Source organism: Crocodylus porosus, unplaced genomic scaffold, assembly GCF_001723895.1.
Source record: "Crocodylus porosus isolate Cpor-Errol unplaced genomic scaffold, CroPor_comp1, whole genome shotgun sequence".
Lineage (NCBI taxonomy): Eukaryota > Metazoa > Chordata > Crocodylia > Crocodylidae > Crocodylus > Crocodylus porosus.
The window spans coordinates 11589319-11596696 of record NW_017728886.1 but is presented as its reverse complement, the minus strand read 5'-3'; the positions used below and the strand labels follow the sequence as shown (position 1 = coordinate 11596696).

Sequence of the window (7378 nt, the reverse complement as noted above, 5' to 3'; positions counted from 1 at the left end):
CCAGGAGAGACAAGAAATAACGGTCCCAAGTTGGCAGAGGGTAGACTCAGACTAGACATCAGGAGGCGCTACTTCACGGTCAGGGCAGCTAGGATCTGGAACAAACTACCAAGAGAAGTAGTGCTGGCTGCTGCCCTGGGGGTCTTTAAGAGGAGGCTGGATGAACACCTTGCCAGGGCTGTTTGACCCCAATACTCTTTCCTGCTATGGCAGGGAGTCGGACTTGATGATCTGCTCAGGTCCCTTCTGACCCTATCTACTATGAAACTATGACTAACTCTCCCAAGACAACAGCCACATTAACTTCCTATGCTAATCTATGAGCTAGCAACTGCAACACAGTCTGCAGTCTGCCTCCACAGCTGAAGCTGGTCAACCAGAATCTATTGCAATTTTTTACCTTATGTAAATTATTTTTGATGTATAAAGTATTCAAAAAAAAAGTTGGCAATGTATTTGCTATGCCTGGAAACTTAAAGCAACAGTTTAGAGCTAGCATGCACAAGTGCATTTCTACTGAAGGAGCAGGTATTAGCCCAGTGGCTCTAAGCACAAAGTATAATATGAATATTATATGTTCATAGAAAAATATATAAGCACAACCCCTCCTATAACAGCATCTTTATTTCCAACTACCTAATCCATATCTTTTCCTAGGGCATTCTTTCTATAGGAACTTCTCTGAAAGGTATCCTGGGGGAAAAATGGTCTTTATATTTGGAAAAGCCAAGCAACTGCAGCTCTAGGGTAACCATTTTATAACTTACTCTTTCTAAGCTGGTAAGCATTCCTAGCTCCTGTTGATTTTCTTCCCCCTACTTCCTGAGGTGATGGAAAATTCTTACAAGTACATGAATATATTACAGGTCTGGATATTTTAGTAATAAGCATTACCTCAAAATAGCTAGAACAAGCTCAAGAAACAGTTCAAACAAAGTTTTATTTGAATCTTGAAGCCAATTGGGACTTCTGGCAAGGCAAAAATACAAATCTCTCTTTGATCCCATTGATTTTACACTTCCAGCACAGAACTGAAGAGGAGACCCTTGGTATTAGCACCAGGTGGAAGAGCTGAGACATACAGCTTCCACCCTGTAAACAAAAAAAAAAAAAAGGTTCATTTTTTTGTGCCAAGACTGTAGGATTTGCTGAATGAAGTCCTCCTTGCTTTTCAGGCAGTTTTCTTCAATGGAAGACTTAAATTTCTAGAGGCAGCCATACAGGAGGCCACGTTCAAGACTGCCTGCTGAAACTGGTGTCAGCATGGAGGAATCCTGGAGATTGGAGGTGCACCGATACATCAGTCCAATATCGGATCAGCATCAATACAGAGAAAATTGTCTATACTGGAGATCAGCCTGATTCAGCCGGTAATTTGGCCAGTAGATGTCCTGTGCGTGGACGCAGCCGCAACGCAGCACATGGGCAGCGAGTAGCAGAGCCAGCAGCTTGGAGACCTGCGTGCAGCTGTTAAGTCTGGTGTGGTGGAAGAGGAGACCAGAGGAGGGAGGGGCACGGTGGGGCGCAGATCAAGGCTCCCACCATGAGGAGGGTGTGGGGCTGGGGCAGGCACCGCCCAGCCAGGGTGGAGTGGGGGCACGGGATGGAGCCACAGCTCGTTATGGGGGCACAGGAAGGGGGGGGCAGTCCCGCCACGGTGTACAACTCGTCCAGCAGCTCCCACTGCTGCTCCCACTGTTCGTCCGGGAGGGAACCAGGGGGAGGAGGGCCGGATCTGTGCAGGGCAGGCAGCTGCCGTGCTGGGAGGGGGGCTGTGGGCCAGCTACAATGATTTTTGGAGTGGCTGCAGCCCCCCTCCTGTAGCCGACTCCCAGCACTGCCACCAACACTGCCTGCCCAGTGCTGCCCACCCCACCCACTCCCTGTGCGTATCTGAGGGTAGACACGCCTCCCCGTGCCACACACAGCAGCAGAAGCCACCCGTCCTGCATCCCTCCGACGAGCCGCAGCTCGTCCTGCACCCGCCCCACCTGAGCAGTGCCCCAGCCCCCACTCCCTCCCTCACAGCAGGGGCCTTTGATCTGCCACCCCATCAGGCCTGGTGGGTAGTATGGCCTCATGGATAGGGTACTGCTGAGCCACAGGACAAATGAGCTGAGCTCCCTGCATGATTTGGGCAAGTCACTTTACACTTCAGCTCCCCTCTGTAAAATGGGAGTAACGCTACATTCCCACCTCTTCCACGCATTAGGAGACGTACAGTAAAGGCTGTGAGGCTCTCAAACTACAGTAACTGGAGCTATGGGAAAGCTTAGCAAATCTGAGTTCTGGGACAGAAGAGCAGGAGTCTGTGCTTCTTGCTCCCACAACAACCGTCGCTGTGTCACACATAGAAGCTGGGGCTCCAACATCCTCCAGTCTAAAAACCACTCTGAACAGATGGAACGTGTAAGGCTGAACTTGAGTCCCTAAATGCCCTGCAGTGCATTCACGGCCAAGTGCTGAGCAGCAGCACAAGTGCAATCTTCTATGTACACATTTCAAGCAGCAGTTCAGCAGGAAAGGCAAAAGTAAGGCAGAGAGAGAAGAAAGCAGTAGAACATGGGAAGAGTTGGATAAAATTAAGGGAGGCACCACAAAATTCCTAAAAAGTCGGTCAGTTTTGGGACAGAACACAGCTTTCCCAACTCCTTTTTCAGCAGATACTGGACACTCAGCCCCTGGGAAGTAGAAAAGGAGGAACATGGATTACATTTCACTTTAACTTCCTGTTCTCTCTCTCAGTACTTGGAAGTACAGTTCCAAGTGTGAAAGAAAAAAATTCCTACGCTTGTCCGCTCTAATAGCAGAGACAAGAAAAATTTATTTCCACTAACTAGAGTTGTGACATGCTGGTTAGGAACAAAAGTAATTTTAAAGCATCAGGGAGCAGCCTGAGTTTGAAAATGCCTGATCCAGAAATCCTGGCAGGGGAAAAAAATTTCCTTGGAAATAAAAAGCTGAGTTTTATCTGAGTAAAGTTTGCAAAAACAGGTCCACAGACCCCAGAGACAGAAAAGATTAATCTCTTTAGTAAATTGTGACAACTCTGTCCCTTCACACAATCTGCTGAGTTTTGGTAGCTTTTGGTTAGTTTTTTGGGTTTTTTGCATGGGTATATCAGCTAAACACCCCTCCTGTCATCATGAAGACTCTTTCCACCGATGGATGTTATAGCGCACACCAGTGCTGCTCAGTCCAGTTTCAAACCACTGAAAGAAATCACACCAGAGGATCTGCCTTCTCATCTGAAAGCTAACACTGATGATGATATATCCCTACAAAAATCCTTCTTTTATTTGAGCCCAATGTTGTACAAGAGGCAGAGACGCGTATGATTCTAACAGACGATCACATGGACATTCAATCCATCCTTGGCATGCATGAAGCAATGTCTTTAGCTCCACACGCTTGTACCTCCCCATCTTAAACAGGAGATTTTAGGAGGCAGTAAAACCAGTGTATTCTTATATATACCTGGGATCAGGTGCTGCTTAAAAGTTAGCTTTTGCCCATTATAATGGAATAAGAGGGTTGTACAGAATTTAGAAATCAAGTATATTTACATTTTAAAAATTTTAGTACACAATTAACACTGACTCATAAGGGAAGCATTCAAAGACAGACCAAACAAGCCACTCAGACATTTTTTCCATATGTTGCTAAAGAGTGGCTATAAAACCAAAATCTCTGTGCTGCTTTCTTTTTTGAATTGTACTTTAACCCATAATTAAGCGAATTTAGGCTGTTCTTCACTTTCTCTGGGACTACTTCCATGAACAGATCAAGGATTTTGTAAAGGGGTGGGGGGTGCAGGAGCAGTAACCAGGGCTGCATGACTATCTCCACCCCCAGCTTCCCCCCACCCCCATTGGTGCAGGTAGACCACGGCTTGGGAGCAGCAGCCATGGATGTTTAAGTTCTGAAATCATGGAAGAACCTCCCCTCTCCCCAACTCAACACCTCCTCTCCTCCCTGCTCCAGCTACAGGGGAGCATGAGGCCCTCCCACCCATTCCAGTTGGGGCTGCAGAGAACCAGGGGCAGGGGGGACATGCCACTGATCACAGGAGGGGAAGAGAGAGGGTTGTGGAGAGCAGGGTGGGGGGTTCTTACCTGCTTTTCAGACTCAAAAAAAAAAAAAAGTCCCAGCTGCTGCTCCAACAGCATCATCGGAAAGGGAGATGCAATGGCATCACTGTGTTATTTCTGACAACTTATTTGCTCTCTACAGCCCACTTTCCTTTTTTTAAAGGACCGCTTCTATTGCCATAAAGAGCTAACACAGAAGTTTTAACTGGCATTTAGCTTCAGCTGTCCGCTTATTTCTGAGGCTTGAGGAAGAGCATTTTGTGCCTGAAAGCTAACATCTCTACCAACTACACAGCCGGTCAAAGATGTCAAACAAATCTTTCCTCTCACTGTTGCTCTGTATAGATGACACAGTAGCCACAGCTCCACCTTTTTCCCCACCAAGACCTGCTATATGGTTAGAGAAGGATGACAATTTGTCCTTACGGGTTTCCCATGTCCTTTAGCAGGAGCTGAAACTTACAAAAGCTTCACTACCTCCAAACAAATGGTTTAATGCAAGTAAAATAAGTCTTTATCCCTATACTTCTAAAACAACCTGCATACTTTTCCTTGAACAGCAAGCAAAAGCACTTTCAACCCAGAATTTCTTGAAGACCCAAGTGTGCTATTTATTCTTACTCAAGTTCATTGATGGTTAATGATCTGATATTTTTCAGATCAGACAGGAGATGCTATTCGTTAGTGTTTCAGAAAGTTGGCAAAATGAGCAACCATTCTATTCTTGAACAATATCATCCCAAACTTTATTTTGTCTCCTTAACTGCTGGCTTCCCCTTTACATTTCCAGCTTCACTAGTCAACAGGGAGCCACCCATTGCTACACTTCGTTTCAACTTCACAAACTTGCTGCAATACCTTGACAATCATCAACAGATAAAAGGAAGAAGGGTTCCCCCCTTCTGTTTTTTCCAGGCAGACTGTACCTTCTCCTCCTACGCAGCTCTCCATCTTCCATCACTACATGATACTCAGTGACAACTAATTTTTTTTATCCCTTTTACGTTGCTCATCACATGCCTCTGTTCCAAAGAGACTGTTCCTTTCTTTGTGATCACTATTAGTATGAATTCTGATGGTATAGTATGCAGAGAAAGATTTCCAAAGTCCTACTAACTCACCATAGCATTTCCTTCCCTGTTCTGTTTCTGGAGTCCTTTTCTCTTGAATGACTTGGTATTTCACTTATTCTGATTTTGCATTGCTATGAGAATTGTTACTAAGGTCATCTGCTCAGTATTTTACCAGTTCCCTATAATCATGGGCACACAAGCAATGATCAGGACATTTTTAGAGTTTTAATCTTGTGTACAACAGAACCACAATCATCTCTTCAGAAACCATCCATATCTTCATATTATGGGAACCAGGCAACAGGCTCTTAAGTCTGCAGTCAGGATCCCTCAACAAATACACCCTTCAAAGCCTGCTGGCTCCTTTAGTTGAGGCAGACAGATGAGGCCTTATTGCAGTTACTGCAGGCTTGTTCTTTCCCCTCCCCTGCTGATGCAGTGCTCCTAAACTCTGCAGGAGCTTAGCTTATCTGCTGCTGGGGAAAAGCAAGAAGCAGAAGGCACTGGGTTCTTCTGAGAGGTTTGGGAGGGAAGCAGGGCAGCAACTGGTTGATTATCTGAACCCCCCCAAGACCTCTTCTCAGCTCGGTAATGAGGTCTAGATGTCAGCAGTTCTGACCCAGGTGTTGGCTATTTAGTTTAAGAGGATGGATTGGAGAGGAGGCTCCCCAGCTGCAATGTACAGAGAGCTGGCTCTTCTTTCTCACTTCTGAATTACATGAGAAGGCAGCTAATAGATTAATTTTCCTAATACAATTTTTCTATGTAATTGCTTTAGTCTCCAGAGAGAGATTATGTGATCATAAATTCAAAAGAGACTGCACTGCACAATGACAGCGAGAAGGCAGACGAGCGCATTATGGGGTCCACATTAAAGCAGAACAGAACTGTGAGAACAGGGAAACTTGTGCGAGCATGATCGCATGCCTGCACTCTCCCTCCTGAATGAAGTCATGCAATCTTAAAAATACAGTGCTTGCTCCAGCATTACCAACGTGATAGCAAATGCTAGAGTGCTAGTGAGTCAAATCACCTGTGCAACTATCACACTCATGAAATCTCTTAACAGCACCTCTGTCTCAATGATCAACGTTCAGGCCAGTGCATAAAGGACTGATTGTTTACAGAAGCAACAAAGCCAAGTCATGAGATTAAATTTTTTTTGGAAGAACTGGAGCTGCGCTTTGCATGCTGCTTGCACACAGGTCCTGTCTGTCCTTACCAACCTGTCTTGGCATGGATACCAAGAGGCAGAGGACAGGACAGGTCTAGGGTTTCATTAGTTTCAACCGCACCTGTGCAGAAGCTGAGCAAGAGACTGACTGTGTTTTTAGCAGCAGTGTCCAAAACACGGTCTCTGCGGTAGGCAGGGAAGAGCCAGCCCTTCTGCACCGCCTGCAGACCAACACAGCTGGCAGCAGAAAGGTCTGGGCTCTTTCATCCACTCCAGCCATCGCTGCCACAACGGAAAGGCCACGGAGGGACCATGAAGTCCCCCCACCCTGCAAAGGCGGGCGAGGGACGCAGCCCGGCGGGTCCCCGTCCGCCGCGCACGGACCCACGAGCGGAGTTATTCCGTGACTCGCGACCACGAAAGTGGTATTTTCAATCGGTGATGCGCAACCTGCCAGAGTTTGGGAACCGCGGATCAAGACCACGCAGGCGCCTGGCGAGTCGTCTGCGATCTGCCGGCCGCCCGAAACACCCGCACAACCCCCCGGGCAGGGCGGCCCAACCCCGGCTGCAAACCGGGGGCTCCCCAGGGCCAGGCCAGTGCAGGGAGCGGGGCGCCCAGGACCGGCACCTGCGCGGGGGAGGGATGAATGACTGAGGGCCGGGGCCGGCTCAGCCCAGCCCCGCACTCACCCCGGCTCCAGCGGCCCCGGCCCGGCAGCATCGTCCCCTCACGCGCCCGGCGGCGGCGAAGCCCCGCCCCCGGCTCGGGACGCGCCTGCGCACTCCCCGCCCCTCACGTGACGAGCCCACGGCCGCCATGACACCAGAGGCAGGGTGTGGGCGGAGCTGTCTCTGCAGGCAGAGCGGAGGTCGCTCAGTATCCTCTGCTCCTTTTCTGCCTGCTTACCAGGCCTCGTGGGGTTGAGACAGCCTTGAGCCTGCTGCCAGGCAGGGCCCACAGGCCTCTTGTGGGGGCGCCTCGCTGTGCAACGCCAGGATACGCTCGACCCCCCAAAACTCATAGCTCTGTCACGCCGT

General features: G+C 48.5%; 1 protein-coding gene across 1 annotated transcript in view; it reads right to left on the bottom strand.

Moving 5' to 3' along the window:
- Positions 1-7097, bottom strand: part of GALNT11 (polypeptide N-acetylgalactosaminyltransferase 11) — a 73169-nt gene extending 66072 nt beyond the window's left edge. Inside the window, exon 1 of the mRNA XM_019530386.1 lies at positions 7031-7097. The gene's annotated coding sequence lies outside the window, so the exon portion shown is untranslated. The remainder of the gene's footprint in view (positions 1-7030) is intronic.
- Positions 7098-7378: the final 281 nt, after the last annotated feature.